The sequence below is a fragment of the Tursiops truncatus genome, chromosome 1, assembly GCF_011762595.2.
Source record: "Tursiops truncatus isolate mTurTru1 chromosome 1, mTurTru1.mat.Y, whole genome shotgun sequence".
Classification (NCBI taxonomy): Eukaryota; Metazoa; Chordata; class Mammalia; order Artiodactyla; family Delphinidae; genus Tursiops; species Tursiops truncatus.
This window is the reverse complement of record NC_047034.1, coordinates 157,101,783-157,120,831: the sequence shown is the minus strand read 5'-3', so window position 1 is coordinate 157,120,831 and position 19,049 is coordinate 157,101,783. Positions and strand designations below refer to the sequence as shown.

At 46.0% G+C, this 19,049-nt stretch overlaps 1 protein-coding gene across 1 annotated transcript in view; it reads right to left on the bottom strand.

The window, feature by feature from the left end:
- Positions 1–19,049, bottom strand: part of CSMD2 (CUB and Sushi multiple domains 2) — a 667,758-nt gene that overhangs the window by 374,896 nt on the left and 273,813 nt on the right. The gene's annotated exons all lie outside the window — the stretch shown is intronic.

Here is a 19,049-nt window from a genome sequence, read left to right as displayed (position 1 = left end):
GAGCCACACCCAGATTCCTAACATGCAGACAAGGTGATAAACGTTGCTTCAAACCATAAGTTTTGGGATGATTTGTTAAACAGGAATAGATGCTTAATACACCCACCCTAAGGTCCTGCCCTGCAGTATTTCTCCCAGAAACACTACACTCTCCTCGGGGCCTTTGCACATGCTACTCCAGGGTGAACTCATCCTACCTTTTAGGTCTGGTAAACTTCCGCCTTCAGACAAGACTCAGGTCAAGTGTCCCTTCCTCCAGGAAGCCCTCTTGGACCCTCCCACCCTCTTCTGTGCTCCCATATCACATCACCATCTCATTCATATCACATCTTAACTAGTGTTTGTCTTGACTAGTGAAGGAGGGCAGGTGCCTTGTCTTATTCATCCTGGTACCCTTAAAATCTAACACAATGCTTGACATGCAGTAAAATAATAATAGAAAACTGTTATTTACGTAGCTATGCCATGCCTGGTAGTGTTTGAGGCAATTTACATGTACCGATCTTATTTACTAATAAACTGAATGAGGCAGAAACTTTAAACACCCCCATTTTGCAGATGAGGAACTGAGACTCTAGGCGAGGCGCTTGGTGCTGGAAAATGAGCAATGGAACCTGGAGAGGCTCCTCCCGTCCCGGGCTTGGCAGTGTCAGTTCCCTCCTCTCTCTCGGGAACTCTACACAGGCAGAGTTGGGCCAGGAGGCCCAGACACACACTCTGTGTTTGGCATTTCCGGAGAAATACCTGGATCTTTCCCTTGGCGCCTCCGAGGCAGGGCTTGGCTGTCACCCAGAGAATTTGTTGGGCACCAGAAATCACACCTCCAGCTCTCTGCTCACAGCTGTGCCTCTGGCCCGCAGGCAGGATAAGCGTTTCCCCGCCCTCACACCCTGTCATTACAAACCATGTAAATTCCTCGATACTCATGTTGAAATGAACAGATGCGGCTCTGTATTTTTAATGCATTATCTGCAATTAGCAGCAGTGGGCATGAAAGAGCTCTGCGGTCCCTGGGGCTGCCCCTGGTGGATGCAGCTGCGAGTACATTTGCGCTGAGGAATCCAGCCCGGCTCCTCTGGCCCACGCGGCTCTGGCGAGTGGGTGAGGGAGCGTCCATTTGCACAGCGTCTGCTCTGCCAGGAAGCAGAAGGGGGCCTGCCAACACCTGATGGTCACTCCACTGCCGACCTGGCCCTCCTGCCATCCCCCCCAATGCTGTCTAAACACCCTGAGAGGATGTCCTCCACCCGCATGTCACGGGTGATAAAGGTTTTTTACGGGCTTGGGGTCTGCAGTGTGGAGTAAAGGTCTGTGAGAAAATGCAAAAGGGTGTGCTGTCGTGCCCAGGGCAAACGTAAGGGGGTGTCTGCATGGATTTCAGAGAAGAAGGTGCTGGTTGGTGAGAGGTACCTGTGCACACCAGCTCCGTCCGAAGGAGGAAGATATTTTTGGTAATACATATAATGCTAATAACCAGCATGTATTGGGCACTTACTGTGTTCCAGGACCTGATTTAATGCTCGCCGGGCATCAGCAGAAGGCAGTGTCAATTCCCCCTGCCCCTGCCACCTTCAACCACAGACCACAGCCAAAGACCACCGGGAATCCACCCGTAGTTGAACAAAGGGGACTTTTGGCTCTTTGCCGAGAGAGGGAGAACACACAGCCCTGGGAACTGTGGGGCATCTCAGTAACAGGAGGTTGGAAAGAACTTACTGTAGGAATTAGGTTTGCGTTAGGTGATTTGGGGGAGGTTCAAAGAAGTGGAGCTTTGCTCTGGATTGGATGCTGTCAGGAAGTCAATATACTTCTACCATTGGGTACTTAATAAATTTTATCTAGAAGGTGGGAGGAATGAAGCAAGACTAAAGTTGGAATTGGTAAAGGAGCAGCTGTCACTCATGTTAGCCAAGAGGGAGGAGGATGGTCGGTCACTTTAGTTTTTCCGTAATGTCCTTGTTTGTGTCTGAGTTCAGATGTGGTTACGAAGTAGTCTTGTTTTTGTCTTAATCCATCACGGTCGTGTAGCGCTCACATGCCAAAGTCTAGGTGTGGGGTACAGGCCAGCTCCCAGCACCAGGCCAGTCTCTGGTCCTCAGGGGCTGCTGTTCCCTTTCCCAACAGGCCCTGTTATTGTGCCAGTTTACAGAAAAAAGAAATTGAGGCTCAGAGAGTTGCCAAAGCTAAGAAGTGGTGCTGTGATTCCAGCATCACTGAAACTGTAGTGGGTGCGGAGGGACTCAGGGGACAGGAGGGGAAGGGGTATGACTACGGGAAGCCAGGCTGACCATGAAGGGGACTGGCTACGACGGTGAAATAGAGAGCTGGAGATCTTCACTTTCGAAATCTGTCCCTGCCACTTACTAGCTACCCGGCCCTGGGCCATTTTCTGAACATCTTAGATCCAATTTCTTCTTACGCATAATGGGAATATAAAAGTCTGTTTCCCACAGTTATTGTGAGAAAAAAAAAATGGAAGAGACACAGTGTAAGGCACCTATGCAACACTGGGGGACAGAAGAGTCCCCTCCGAGCACTTCCTGTGTGCCAGCCACTGTTCTGAGTATCTCACATGTACAGACTCATCTAACACAGCCGCCCCGTGAGGCAGGTTCTATTAGAGTCCCTGCTTTGCAGGAGAGAAGATGGAGGTACAGAGAGGTTAAGCAACTTCTCTGAGGTCACACAGCTATCAAGGAGCAGAACTCAGGCATGCTGGCTCCAGCACCCTCACTCTACTCCCTCATGGTAGCTGTTGGATCACAGCCCCTTCCCTTCCCTTGCTGCAAGGACTTCAACCTCAACAAGTCTAGTCACATTTTGATGGTGATTGCGTACTCTGGAACTCCCCTGGTCCCAGACTTTTGCTCATGGAAGGGTCTAAGCTGCTCGCTTGGCTCTGGTTCAGAGAGCACTTGTTTCCTTTTGGAAGGTCAAAACACTCTCGGCATGACAAATACTATAGATTCAGCTCACCGCAGTGGATAGATCAAATAAAACATAGTATTGCCTTATTGGTATTCCTGTGCCTTTCGGTAAGTAGTAAAACCAGAGAGAAAAACACTGAGAAATGAGTAAAAACTAAAAGGGGCCCAGGGCGGGGTCGGAGGGAAAGACTCAGTGCTGCAGCCAAAGCCCTCCCGTGCCACGGCTGATGTGTGGGCAGAAGGCTGCCCGAGAGGAAAGGGGTCAGAAGTGGCCAGTGGGGCCCCTCCCATCCCACAGCAGCAGGCGGCTGTTCAGAGTGGCCTCAGCGCCACAGCCCAAGGCTGAATCAGCTCTCGTTAGTCCTAAGCGGTTGGGCAGGTTTGTAGTTTGTGTCCCCAGTTCTGGAAGACTGGGAGGCAAGGACTCCTGGGCCCAGGGACGCCAGTAATCAAGGTCCTTCCTGCCTCCAACCCCCTCCAGGCCGCGTTCCACCACCACTTGAGGGAGATGAAGTCCTCGAACTCCCATCAACATTCCCTCTGCTGTTTCATGCAATCCCACATCACTGTCATCAACCTTCTTGAGGCTCATCTGTTCTTAATTATATCTCTAAATCCCGAGGCATTACAACTGTGCGAATTGGGGGAATTTAGCTGCTTAGAGGATTCACAGTAATCACAGTAATCTCTGGTATTTACAGAGCTTCCCTTTGTAGACTGTGAAAGCCAGACAGACAACATTGTAGTGGTGAGGGCCCCGTGAAATTGCTCTCAAGTTCTCTTCGCAGAGTGCCAGGCCCTTAGTCGGTCTGATTTTGTTTTGCTCGAGGAGGTAGATGAGAAAAGTAGTTTTCTCCGTTACCTCCTGAGGGAGACCGAGGAGAAGCTGGAACGGTGAAACCCACGTAGAAGATATGCCTTGGATTGCGTGCCCAGCCCAAGCCCTCTGCTCAGGGCTGCCGTGCTGCCCGCTCCTCAGCTCGCCGCGGAAGGGGTGGGCTCCTTCCCGCAGCTACGTCTGTTCCAGTTAAGCACCCCCCTTCTTGGGATCAGCTGATTGGATAAGAAGTTGACACTCGACTAATGAGCTGGGCCAACCAGATCCTCTCTCTTGCTAATTCAAGGCAACAGATGTGGAAACTGGGAGTCAGTCAGTTGGTCCCTAAAGCTAGAAGGTCAGGCAGACTCAGGGATGGGAGTGACCAGCGGGGACTGTGTGTACTGCTTAACAATCAGGGCGAAGGGGAGTAGACTACGACACCTGAGAGAGCTGCTCTCCAGCACTTTCTGTCCCATGTATTTAGTCAGTAAACCCTTTGGATTCCATCCAGGAGCCATCCCCACGAGGCCATTACCGCATGAAGGTGAGGCATTGGAAACAACCTGAAGCTCCTGCATTGCTTTCTGACACTCCATGCCTTCCCTTCAGCTTCAGTGGAAGACGAGGCCAGGTCCCGTTGGTACATGAGATGGGAGCAGCCGGTACCACAGGTGAGTGGGAGCCGCCCATGGCCCATTCCAGAGACCCCTGCTGACCTGTATCAGAAGCCAACATGGGCCTCCCCAGAGTGCTGGGGTGTGAGGCACGGCTGCCCTTGGACTCCACAGCTTGAAGGAAAAGGACTGAGAAGAGTCCCTGCAAAGAAGCCATTGTTATGACACAGCACAGCCATCTGGTCCCCACATTGATCTGACAGCGGCAGCAGGGGTGGAACGCAGCAGACGCGGAGGCCCTGGGAGCACAATGCAATGCAGAGCCCTCATTGATCCGTGTACCTGCCTGAGGACTGGCCAGACTCTCTGTGTTTAAAAGGCACTCACGGAAGGTCAGGGCTGGAAGGGCACCTTAGGGAGCCCCAGGACAGCCCAGCGTTGTCACAAATGGGAAAAACAAGCCCCAAAGACACTACTGAGATGTGACCTTTCCATTTCAATCAAGGGAGTTCAAATAGCATTCGCTGTTTATTGGGCAGTTTTGCGGGAAAAGGGGGGCGGGTATTGTTGTGCTTTGTAGCCCTATGCTGCCCTCCCACAGGGAGAAAAGCAAAGAGAATATATATTTATGTGGAGTCTGTAGGACTGAATCTTAAGTACTTGGCCTAAAAAAAAAAGAAAAAAGAAAAAAAGCACATAGTTACCACCAAGGTAAGCAATGTGTTGTCACTAATTCAGAAGTCCCATTCTCCCCCAGCCCCCACCCCCACCCCGCCACCCTGCTCCATGGGACACAGAGCAGCAAATCACAGATTTATCTCAGCCGGAGGTTCAAATAGAGTATGTGAGACAGTGGCTTCTGTGATGCCCACCTTTACTTAGCCACATATTCTGTTTCAACCTGCCCTGTCCCAGTGCCAGTGAGTCTCTAGCAGAAAATTCATCATGAGGCCCTTGTCCTCGAGTCAAGTGGATTCTGGAAATAGTCTGTTCTCCTCCCGCATACTCCCCACCCCAATCCAAGATGCCATGGGTTCTGTGGGGTTCAGCCCCCAGAGCCCCTGCAGACTCTGTAGTTAACCATACCACTGACTTGTGGCCTGTCCGCCTAACTGGCCTGCTGTAGTCTCTGGTCCCCACTCCTGCTTCCTCATGGGCTAGGAGGCTGGTGAAACCTTCTGGCATTTCTGGGGTTTGGCCCCATTCTCCTGAGTGCTAGGATTTATCCTTCCCTTCTCCATCAGCCCACAAGTGTCCCTGACCTAAAATTCACACAAGCACCTAGGCCATGTGGCTACCCACTCTCTCAGAATTTTCCTTTTCAAAAATATGCAGGCCCACATGAGGGCAGAATTTGCCTTTTTCCCCGGTTGTTAATGTGGACAGTTGGTCTGTTTTCAAGTCCTGCTCTAATCAGCATCATCATAGTTATAAGCATTGGCTTTAGAGTGAAAAGAGTCGGCCCTGAACTCTGTCCACACTACCGACCAAAGGTATGAACTTGGGTGACTAATTCTTCCAACTCCATTCTTCTGAGCCTCATTTTCCTCACCTGTGTAAAGTGGTTGTTAAACCCTATCCCACATTACCGGTACAGAGTAAGTGAGAGCATACATGAAATAATGGATAGAAAGAACATAGCATAATGTGACACATAATACTAACATGTAACATTCACTGAGAGCTTTGATATGCTTTGTCCCATGAGCGGGGCGGGGCAGGTATTGTTGTGCTTTGTAGCCGTGGGCAAAGCGCTTTGCAAACATTAAGTTAGTTAATTTGCACAGTAATCTTGTGAGATCCTATTTTCCCAAATTTTTAAATGAGAGCTTTGTGCCTTGAAAGGTTAAGTAAATTGCCCAAGGTCAACAGTGGGGTAGTGGTCGAGCAAGCACCGATTGTGACCGCGTGGAGACCAAAGATTATGATTTATCTCATTCAGTGTCTTAGTACAATGCCTAATATATAGTAGGCGCTTGAAAAATCTGTGTTGAATTAATGCATGGCTCCCAACGCAGTGCTCCTTCGCATAACTGGGTTGAGAGCTCAGCTTTATCAATTTATTTTTTCTCTCTGTCTTTCTTTTTTTTTTTTTTTGCAACTGGGGACACTAAGCTGTTCATTTGTGTTTTATTTCTGCCAGTATTTGTGTTCTTATCCTTAGTATGGCTATTACTGGATTTTTAATACATTCAAACCTTCTATCTGAATGGATGCATAATTTCCATACCACTTACTCTTAATCAGAGAGTACCCACAGATTCAGCACTTTGGACAGAGCTGGGGTTTTTTAGCTAATGGCTGTTGGTATTGTATTTGCATTTAAAAACTATTTCCAATAAGTGTGCGACCCACATATGAGAAAATACTGCATTCCCCACTCAGTGGTTCTGGCTCTCTCTTCCTTTTCATAGTCTATCAGATGAGAAAAGATTGCCATAAAGATTTTATGAGTCCAAGAGAAACATTACTCAAACAGGATTTATTTCGAAGGCATCATTCTGAAACCATGCCATGTTGTCTAAAAGGGAATCAAAGCTCATATTGGTGAAATTTTTATACTCAAATGAAGTCCAAATGTTGCATAAGATCCTCTTAATGTCTACCAAGTGAGCGACTTCTTCAATTTGGTTCAAATCAGCAGACAATTTATAGAGTATGTATTTTCAGCATCTCTGGGCCCATACTTGAAACCAGTGATAAGAGACAAGAATACGATCTTTGTCCATGTGCACTCACACAAGGAGAAAGGTAATTACGGGTTTGGTACTTTCAGCCCTTCATACTCTGGGACAAAAAATGTCTTTACGATGCCCAGTATATGTCAGGCACTCTGCTGAACACTGCAAGGAAAACAAGGCACATTTTCTACCTTCAAGGACCTACTGTCTGATTGGGGAGATACACATATCCTTAGGCAGCACACTCTGTAGTGAGATAAGGGTTATGCTAGAAATAGGTACAAGAGCTTGTCAGCTGGGAGCTGGTTCTAGAATTGTGTGAGATGTCTATCATCCTTTGTCCAGCTGACAAACTCCTATTCATTCTTCAAGAACCCAAATCAAACATCTTCTCCTCTGAATGCTTTCCTCACTGTCCAAGACAGAATTGGCCTTCCCTCTTTGGGGTTCCCACAAAATCTTGAATAAAGGGAAAGTGGGGGTGACAGACACTAAATAAGTAACTATTAAAAATATCTATGTCTATATCTATATCTATACACACACACACACACATTTCTGCAGGGGTAAAGAGCAGGAAATAATTAACTATCAAGGAAGAGGTAGAGATACTTGAATTGATTCTGGAAAAATGTGGAGAAGGTCATTCCAGATGGAGAATGCAGGAAGGATAAAGGCATGACAGGATGCAGGGTCATGATGTATTTACAGAATGGCAAGTAGCTACAGTGGCTGAAGCAAGGCAAGGGAGTGGTGGGAGGAGCTGGCGGTAGTGGGGAGAAGTGGCAGAAGAGGAAGCTGCTGTTTTAGGATGGGGTCAGATTATGAAAATCCTCTGCTAAGAAGTTTGTTCCTCATCCTGCAGATGGTAGAAACTATCAAAATGTATTTTAACTTTTACTGATTTTTCTGCATCCAGAAAGTAACATATGCTTGTTGTAAAACTTTAAGAGAACACAAAAGAACATTAAAAAATACATTAGCACCCCATTCTGAGCTCATGGTGTTACTACTTTTCTTGTCTTCTTTCTTTAGTGACTATTATATATGGATGTGTGTAAAAATGTTAGTTCATACTATATACACTGTTTCGTATGTTGATTTTTTTCACATAACATCATATTAAGCGTTTTCCAATTTCTTTGAACATTCTTTGAAATTAATTGCTACACGTTTTATCAGCCACATGTACCACAGTTAATGGAACCATTAATGCTGGAAATATACTGTTGCCTTTTCCCCACTATAATAAATATCACTGCAAGGAACATCCTTGTGTATCCATTTTACAAAGACCTCTCACTATTTCCTCAAGATAAAGTCCTAAAAGTGGCATGCATTTTTTTACATTTTAATCATTATGTACTGTCAAACTACCTTCTCAGAAAACGTTCTGCTAATTTATAATACCACCAACTGGGCATGAGGCTCAAAGAGGTTAAATGACTTGCCTAAGATTAAACAGCTGGGGAGTGGAGGGTTGGAAATCAAATGTGGGCACCGGTACCCACAGGGCTACGGCAGAGCTTGGTGAGGAGACGGAGGATGGGGTGGCCAGAGGTAATTGAGTCTGTAGCACTGAAACTGACTTGGGTGAAGATGGATGGTCTAATGAGACAGCTTCAGAAGACAGGCTGTTCAACGGACAACACTTGCAATTTCATACTCTCTGTAAAGCTGCCTATGTCACGACTCTTCCCACTTGAGAGTGTTCAGACCAAAGAGGAATAAAACACATCTCCCTTTCTCTTGACTGTTACTCCTTTGGAGACCCAGGCCTTGGACTGGCATTAGTGCACATGGCACGTGTGAAAACTTGCCTGGTCCTCTGAAGTGTGATTCAAGGAGGATTCCTCCTTCAGGCCTGAACAAGTCTACACTAGGCATACCCTTCGTTAAGCCATAAGGAAATCAGGCACCCATCTCTCTGGGCATACAGCATGTTTTCTCAGTTGTCTCATAACTAAGAAATGACTTGATGAGGGATAAAAGATTCAGGATCCCAGCTCTTTCAGTCCTCGTACCTTGATCTACTAGCTGACTTCTTTCTCCCCTCCCTCTCACTCCTTCCCTGCACAGCCATAAATGCAGTAATATAAGTCTAGGCAGAACATGAGGACCAAACTCGGGAAGTCATCTCATCAGAGTACTGTATCTTAGACACTACAGGCTTGGAAGGGATTCAGAGTTGCACTGAAGCTGAATCCATAAATCCCCCCATGACACCTCCAACTTGTGTTTGTCCAGCACATACTTAACTCCGACAGTCCTCCCGCAGAAAGCTGTTCTCTTCTAACTACTAGATCTCGCACCAAGTCAAGGTTTGACTCTTGCAACTACCCATCGTTTCAGTTTCTGCCAATTAGCTAAACTTTCTTCCCTATGATGGACACTTAACTACCTGAAAATAGGTACCATTTTCCTCTCAGTGTGCTGGAGGTGCTGCAGCAGAAACGTCTAAGGCTTTGGAGTCGTACAGACCTGGCGTTCCGCTTCTGACTCTAGTAAACAGCTGTGCTTCTTAGGGCAAGTTGCTAAACATCTCCAAGTCTCCAGTTATTTCCTGGACCAAAAATAATGATGCACTTACCTCACTGGAGAGTAGTGAGGACTGAGTGAAATGTCAATAGTGCGGCAAGTGGTGGGTGGTTGATAGATGCTGGGTCCCCTCACAATTGTCTCTTTCTAAATCAGTATTTCTCAAAGGTGCTCTCTGACTTGTTGCATCGAGATGGCCTAGGGTGGGTATTTAAAATGTAGATGTCTGGGTCATAGCCCTAATCCACTGAGTCACATTCAGTGGGAGTGGGATCTGGGAACTTCTATCTGTTTAGTTCGGGCAGTATCCATGTGCCGAGAAGTTGGAAGGCCTTAAGACCTTTGGGAAGTCTCCAAAGCTACTCAGGGGTCCACACTCAAGTGCTGGTCTGTCTGATCCCTGAGTGAGACCCCACAGAGGACACTTGCCTCTGAACTGGGAAGCAAGGCCTTGTTTACAGGGAGTCTCACTCTTTTCTCACTCAGAGGCCTTCCCTCTGTATTCTGGGATCTGGAATGTGGAAGGGGGAGGGGATTGGGAAAGGTGCTGCTATGTAGATCAGGGCTTACGCTATTTTGATAATCTTCATATTGCCCAAGGGAGAGGATCAGCCTTCAGAGGGACAGAAGCAGGGCAGGGGCCCAGGGGTCAGCCAAGCAGATTGATATTGAGGGCACACTCCAGGCCAGGCTGGGAGCTGGAGGGCCAACACCGTCGAGCAGTGGATGACAGAACGCCCTGGCCTTTCCCGAACACGCTGCATATCTGTGCAACCAAGTCCAGACCTGCCGTCTGGTGGAGTGGGGCCCCCAGTGAGTCCTCACACTTGGAACAGTTTACGTACTTACCCTCACGTGCCCCCTCGTCATCTCGGCTCCACTCTCTTTCCCTGCTGTGAGTTCTCCTAGGTGTGAGCTCTCTCCTTGTATGCAATTTTGTGCTGACGGCTCCCAAAAGTCTATTTACAACCCCCGCCCCTCCCCCAAACTTCAGAACCTTACATCCATCTACCTTAGATGGCCCGTAGGCATCCAGTGCTTAACATGCCAGCACTCCCTTCACCACCTCTTGCACCCACCTGCCACGCAAACCAAGAGCGGGAGCCACCTCTATTCCTCCTCCTAATTAGTCCCCTGGGTTCACTGGATCACTAACCAAGTGACGATGCTGTATGTGTGGTCTTCCAGTCTCTTAAATCCACCCCTCCATACCGTCTCCACGGTTACCACCTGTGTTTATTCAGGCCTCATCATTTCTCACCTGGGCTACTGCAACAATGGGCAGCTTGTGTCTGAGCCTGGATCTGTCCCTGCATCCGTCCCTCCATCCTGTTCTCCAGCAGCCACCAGAGTGGTCTTTCAAAAAGGCAAAGCTGATCACGTCATTCGCCTGCTCTAAACCTTTCAGTGCCTCCCTACTGTCCCCAGAATAAAATGCAAAGAATCCGGCCTCCCTCTACCTCGTTAGGCTCATCCCCTCTCCGTTTTCCCACATCCTTCAGCTACATTTCCAGGCATGGAACCTGGGAACTCCTCCTCCTTCCAGGGCCCCTCGGCTGACCAGTCTCCCTGAAGACCAGGCTTCTGACTACCTGCCTCTGCCTTTCCCCTACTGTCGCTGCCCCCAATCCACGTCACTATCCAACTCAGCACAGACAGGAGAAATGGGGAGAAAAGAACAGTTATTGTAATTATTATCAAAACCTGTGCGCCCTTGTTACGCAGCACTGCGCACAGTAAGTGCTTTACATTCAATTTCTCATTTTAAGCCTCACAAGATTCCCACGGGACAGAGACAGATGAGGAACCAGAGGCTCAGAGAGGTTAAGTAACTTGCCCAAGGTCATGCAGCAGTACAAGTGGTGCAGATGATTCTTCAGCCCAGGTTGTCTGACTTCTGAGACGTATCAGAAAACGACATCAAAGAACACAACTCGATCTATTTCCAATGGTCTATGCAGAAAAGTCTACCCTGCCCAAACAGAGATCCCTTAAGATATACTATCCTCAAACACCCAAGTGCTTCGCGTGGCTTACGTAAAAGGCAGTGTTACTCTACCACAGGATGATTAGGACAGCAAAGAACTTAAATCCCAGCCACTGCTGGAGAAGATCTGCTTCTGAATTCAGCTTGGTTCAATTCAATCCAATTTAATTCAGTGCGGTTATCAAGTGCCCACCATTCACCCTGTAAGGGCTGGCTATGGAAGGTCCAGAGAGAAAGACAGAGATCCCTCTTGGGAAGTTATAACTAGCCAGGGCATGGCGCACCACGTGAGGAGGCAGGAATTGGGGTGTTGGAACCAGGCAGGCATCTTGTGGTCAGTCCTGCAGCGCTCAGGAGGTCGAGAATTTGCCGGCTTCTTATGCTAGCCCCTGGTCAGTGGCAAGTTTTGTAATTTTGCTAATTATTTCTTATAAAATATGAGTATAGAGAAGATACCACCAGTTTAGTCTAATAGGAAGTCTCAGGTATAAAACATATGAAAGAAACTGGGATTTTCTTTCTTTCATATGAGGGCGGGGGCTCCAGTGACAGAGAACTTAGCTCTACTACTTACTAGCGGAGGCACCTTGGGCAGCCTATGTTAACTTTCTGAGCCTCAGTTTCCTCATCTGTAAAAGGGGAATGAAAGTAATCCTGTCTCATAGGGTTACGGAAAGGGTTAAAAGAGATTATGCATATAAAGTGCTTATTAGCACAGCACCAGGTGCCTGTAAGGAGTGTGAAAAGTGTTAGCCCATTCAATAAACAAACGCACGAGTGGGATGCACATCTCAGGAGTGCTGGCCAGCTGGAAGGGCCCTGGATGAAGAGCTCAGAGTTTGAACTATACTCTGTGGGGTAACAGCAACCACTGAAGGTTTGCAGCAAGGAAATGGCAAGGCCAGATAGGACCACACTGGCCAGAAGAGAGGACAGATGGGAGGGGGAGATACTGGAGACTAGTGGGAGGCTGCCTCAGTGTTCCAGGTGCGAGAGCACCTGAGTGAGGTTGGGATCTTGGTGTTGCAATAAAAGGGACAAACTGGAAAGACATTTAGGAGGTAGAACTGGCAGGACCTGGCAACCAAGAGATGTCAGCAGATGACAGCTGCCCCGCTGCCGAGCAGACTCAACGCCCATGAAAGAGAGGATCCAGTTAGGGACTCAGGGGAGAAGCGATGCCCTCCCCAGAAGCCCCTGGCCACTGTTTCCGTTGGGAACGCTGGCCTTGCTGCTCCTCCTCATCCCCAGGTTCATGAGGCTCGTGAATGGTCCATCCACAGAGTGGGGCACAGTGGGCAGCCCATAGGAAGTTCTTTTACAGAAGAGGTGGTGGGGCTTACAGCGGGGGCCAGCGGCCTGCAGCAGGAAAGGACTGCCCTCTTGGCAGATGGAAAGGGACAGAAGTCATCCTAATTGCAGCCTGTTTTGCAGGGGAAGCCTCCAAAGCTGGTTAGAAAAGAAAAACCTCTCAAAATAGTCCAAAGAAAGGGAAAAGGACTCTCACATGTTTATAGCTACTTTGAGCCAAGCACCACCACCTATTTCTTCTCATTCAACCTTCAGCACGGCTTCAGAAAGGATTAGCTGCCTATTTTACAGATAGGGAAACTGAGGCTCACAGAGCTTTTCCTATAGTGTATACTTGTAACTTACATAATATTGTACATGAACTATACTTCAATAAAAATGTAAATAAATCAAATCAAAACAAAACAAAAAAAGATAGCAAATATAAAAAACATCTAACCCAGTTTGTCAATGGTGGAACTGGATTCAAACCCAGCTCTCTGACTCCACAGCACATTCTCTTTCCTCTACGACATATTTCATAAACTTTAATTTTAAAAGTCCCATTTCTTCAGACATTCACATAAGGCTGTTGGCAGTGCAAAATGATCGAATGCTTTTAGAAAGCAATTTGGCAATGAGAATCAAGAGACTTAAAAAAATATTCATTCTGGGAATTGCTCCTAAAGAAATCATCATAAATTCAGAAGAAGAAAAAAAAAGCTTTACACACTACAACATTCTTCACAGCAATATTTATAACATGAACAATTGGAGACGATCTAAATGTTCACAGAAAGAATGGTTGTGAAGATCCATTTAATGGAATATTTGGGGGTCGAGGGTTTATAATAATAAGGAAAATACCAACATTACAAGTGGAACGTCATCAGGATGCAAAATTACACACAGCATCATCTAGCGATGGTGCCAGAGAGCCAGGCGGGGCTCCATCTTTTGGCACTTCCTCCTCCGATCTCCATCAGCCCCTTCTAAATCACTCTAGATTTTAAAAATTAATAACATTACTCAATATGGAATAATGCATGATTGATCAACCTTATACAAAGTGGGAGTATAATCATCTTTAGAAATTTTGCTGTTTTTGTTGATCTGTAATAAAGAGTTTAGAAAAAATTATGCGTGCCTTTAAGTGTCTCCTATGCAGAAATAGGTTTGGGGCTGCCAAACCTACCATTCTTCTCGAATACAGTTCTGGAGGGATTAGCCATGTAAGAAGCCAGGGCAACAAAAAGCATACATATTGCAAAGGAAGAAGCAAAATCACATTACTTGCAGCTAATATGATTTTCTAACCTAGAAAATCTGAAATAATCAACTTGAAAACTATTAGAGCTAATGCGAGAGTTCAATAAGATGGTTGATTACAAAAGAAATGTACAAAAATCAATGGTTCTCTTATTTACAAGCAATAAACAATTAGAAAATGCAATGGCAAAATGGTACTCTTCACAATAACAATAAAAGCTATAAAACTACCTAGGAATAAACCTAACAAGAAAGTCCCTAGGCCTAAATGATGAAAACTATAAAATTTTATTAAATAATGTAAACGAAGATCTGAAAAATGGGAGACATACCATGGTGCTGTACAGGAATATTCACTATTGTAAAAATGTCAGTTCTTTCCAAATTAACCTGCAAATTCAGTGAAATTCTAACCAAAATCGCAATGGAATTTCTTGCGAGAAATCTGAAAATCTTATTCTAAAATTTACCTGGAAAAGTAAATGCACAAAAATTGCCAATAAAATGTTTTAAAACGAATAGTGAGGGAGAACTTTTCCTACTAGAAAAAAAAATTACTATATAACTATGGTAATTGAAACTATGTGATTCTGGCACATAAGTAGAAAAACAGATAAATGAAATAGAAGAAAAAATCCAGACATAGACCATGGATAGACATGAACTTAGCTTATGATAAAAGGGCCATTTCAACTCAGAAAGGACAGGTTTGGAACAATTCATTATTCATTTGGAACTAAAAGTTAGATCTATATCTCACACCTGGCACAAAATATAATTCTGGCAGATTAAAGAGCTGACTGCAAAATATAAAAGTCTGAGAGTTCTAGAAGAAATAGAGAAAATGTCTGCTATGAGGAAGAATAAAATAAAGCTGAAAGACAAGTTACTTACTGAGGAAAACTTTACAACATATAGGACAAACTGGTGTAGACTGAATGTCTGTGTCCCCCCCAAATTCATATGTTGAAACCTAACCCCCAATGTCATGTTATTTGGAGGTGGGGTCCTTGATAGTTCATAAGTTCATGAGGGTGGAGCCCTCACAACTGGGATCAGTGGTCTTATAAAAGAGGCCGCAGAGAGCTCCCTTGCCCCTTCCGCCACGTGAGGACACGGCAAGGAGATGGCCAACTATGAATCAGGAAGCAAGCGTTTACCAGACAAAGTCTGCTGGCACTTTGATCTTGGACTTCTCAGCCTCCAGAACTGTAAGAAATAAATTTCTGTTTATACGCCACCGGTCTGTGGCATTTTTGTGATAGCAGCCTGAACAGACTAAGGTATAGACATAGTTTTAATATTCAAAATATACAAAGAGCTCCTAAAAATCAATAGGAAAAACACATACTATCCAATAGAAAAATGGATAAAGAATATAAATAGGTAGTTCAGAAAATAAAATAGAAATGACCAAAAACAATTGAAAAGGTGATCAATTACTAATAATTAAAGGAACGGAAATCAAAAGAATGAAGTGTTATTTTTCAACCATCAAGAAGGATAAAAATAACAAAATTTTAATTTGGGAAGGATGTAGGGAAATAGCCAGTCTCATACATGGTTGATGGAAATATTAAGTTGGCACAGCTTTGGGGGGGGTATACTTAGGCAGAAACTAAATTAAAAAGACACACACTTTGACTCAGAAATCCCACTTTAAGGAAGTTATCCTATAAATGCTCCAAGATGTGCACTGAGATATATGCATGAAGGTGTTAACTGTAGCACTGTTTGAAATGATGAAAAATGGTTAATTATTAGCCAATTGTTTAAAAAATAATGAGGTAGATATAGGTACTGACATGGAAAAATATCTAATATGTGCACTTAAGAGAACAGAAACAAGTTGTAGGATAACATGTTTAATTCCCTGTCCCGTGTGTGTGTGTAAATGCATAGAGACAGGTCTACATAGCTACACACCAAATTTGTTAAAACGTTTGCCTCTGGGGAGGAGAGGAGACTTCGGGTAGGGGGTTGACAAACAAGACTCGAATATTTTATTCTGTACCCTTGGGTATGTTTTGCATTTTCCACAATAAGCATGAATTGCTTTGGTAAATAACAAAAAAGGATAGATACATAAACTCCCAGAACACAGATCTTTAAATGCAAAACAAAACAAAGCCATGCCTAGAAAAAAAAAATAGAAGGAAATACATCAACATGTTCATGCAGGGACTTCCCTGGTGGCACAGTGGTTAAGAATCCGCCTGCCAATGCAGGGGAAATGGGTTCAAGCCCTGGTCCAGAAAGATCCCACATGCTGCGGAGCAACTGAGCCCATGTGCCACAACTGCTGAGCCTGTGCTCTAGAGCCCGCGAGCCACAACTACTGAAGCCCGTGCGCCTAGAGCCCATGCTTGGCAACAAGAGAAGCCACCGCAATGAGAAGCCCACACACCACAACGAAGAGTAGCCCCCGCTTGCCACAACTAGAGAAAGCCTGCGCACAGCAATGAAGACCCAACGCAGCCAAAAATAAGTAAGTAAATAAATAAATTTATTTTAAAAAATGTTCATGCATGAGTTTCTTTATTTATCAAATTTTCTCTATTTTCTAACTTTTCTTTAATGACCACGTTTTACGTTTATAATGGAAACAAAAAAAACTAATGGTCTGTATTCTTTTAAAGCTGTTTTCCTTTTGCTGGAAACCAGCAAAATAATTGCGCCTTTACTCTTTTCCACAGAGAGTCGCTGGGTGATTTTGAAGCAGAAAGTGGGGATTTGGAATCTCTGGGCCCCAAGCACAGACTTCAGAGCATTTGTAGGAGGTGAATGACCAAGTGCAGACAGGAATCAGAGAAAATGGGATGGTGAAGGCTTATGTCAATCTCTTAAAAATGATTAATGGAATGTTCCTAGTATAGCAGTAGGTGTGCAATAAGTTGGTGATGCCTTATTATGACTTGAGTGGATCATCACACTAGCCATCCAGCCGCTCCCCACATCAACAGAAACACCTGGGTCACATCTCTGCTTGGTACAACCTGGATGACTGAGCCAGGAAGAACAGGAATTAAAGCAAAGAGAGAATTAAAATTACTTATAAGGAAGGAAGTGGGGTGGAAGGTAGCGCTTACTGAGCATCTACTATGTTCCACTTGTCTCTTGAGCACCATTTTTGACCGTATTACACCCACTTGGCAGAAGGGAACATTGAGAGATTAGTCCCTGCCCAAGGTTGCCCAGTAGAACTCCGTTTATCTGACTCTAAGTCCTGGGCTCTGTCCAGCAGCCTCCCAGCCAGAGGGTGGGAGGGGAGGAAGGATGGGGAAGCAAAGCACGAAGGAGATCTCTCCCACATACTTTAGAAGACTAAATGGGTCATGGATGTGTTTGAACTCTGGGCCCTTTTCCTGCTCTCCAGGCTGAGTTCTGAAACTTCTCATGGTACTTCCAGAAATGATGAAGTGAATGCTGGGGGAGTGTCTAAATAAAGCCCCCACGTGGGCGTCCCTGCTCAACTATGCATGAGCTCTTTGTGACTTCACCCCTGGTGCCTCCAACTTGTGGAATAAGCACGACTTCACTCAAAAAAAAAAAAGTGCAGCCAGGAAAAAGCAAAACTTTCCAAAAATATTTGAATGTTGACAGCAGATTCTCGCATCCCAGTGAATAACTGGTTTGTATAAATGTGTATGTGTATGTGACCTAAATTCACAGGACTTACAATTCTGTGACCCCAAAATAGGTTTCATGTGCCTGATTTTCCAAATGTCGATGGCTAAGTGCCAAGCCAGCAGGCAGCCTAGCCTTTCCCAGGACCCTCGGGTGGTTGACACTGGTCCCTGAAAGGGTCCTCTTACTTGCTGGCTGCAGCCTGCTGGAAGGGCAGGAGATCCAAACACACCCTGATATGGGGTCTCCCCCTCCTCCTGTCCTGGGAGGTCTCCAGCACTGTTGTCTGACAGTGGTGGGGGGTTAGTGTCACAGCAGTGGGGCTACTTGGATAATGGGGTCCTGCTGTCCCCTGTAGCTGCTCACCAGAGCCTCTGTCTCCTCTGCAGATTTCTGTGGATTTGCCCAAGTCTCAGTGGTTTCTCAAGGCTTAAGGGAAGATGCTCCTTCCCCAAGGTCATGCCCAGTGAGCTGGGTCCCACCACAAAACTGCCTAAGCACCAAGTGTTTCAGCTCTTTCAGTTCACCTCTACCAATAACAGCAGGTGCTGTTAGTGTCTGGCCAATAATCCTGGGTCTTTCAGAGTGGGCCAGCTGACTGCCAACTGCCAGCATAGGTACCCCTGTGCCCAAGGGCATCCTTCCCCATCTAAGGCCACTTTGTCCATGTGCACAGTAGGCTGGAAGGACCAGGCACTACTAAACCCCCAGGAGCAGCCCTCATTCAATGACTTTGGGGAATTGGTGTATAAATACCCCAGCTCCCTTGCTCCTTGGGTGGGATAATTCTAAGACCTGGGTTCAGCAGATCTGGGTTTCCCAGAGTATCCTTGTGGGATTATGCCCCAGATCCCTACTGTGATAGCTGGTGTGATCACATACCCCTTATAGGCTGCCGTCCCTTCCCCTATCATGTCCACCTCCTCGACGGGTGTTATCTGCACCTCTCAATAAACTACTTGCCCTTGAGCCTTTGTCTCAGGTCTGCTTTTGGGAAAAACCAAACTGGGTCAATCCCCTGATTCCAGGGGCATAAGAGTCCCAGCATCAGACACAGATGTGCCAAGCAGTGGCCTTCCACTGCTGGGACCGCCATCTTGTTGGGGTGTCCAGGTCATTGACTGGGTCCCCATCTCCTACAGGGCAGGTCTCCTCTTGGGAACTCCCATCTTCTGCAGGGTCCCAAATCCTTTTCTCCCAAAGGCTCCAGGTACTTCTGTGGAGAAGAGGTGCTGCCTTGCTCCCCTCCACCACATCCCGACCTCAACACCTTTGAGCTTCCATTTCCACATCAGA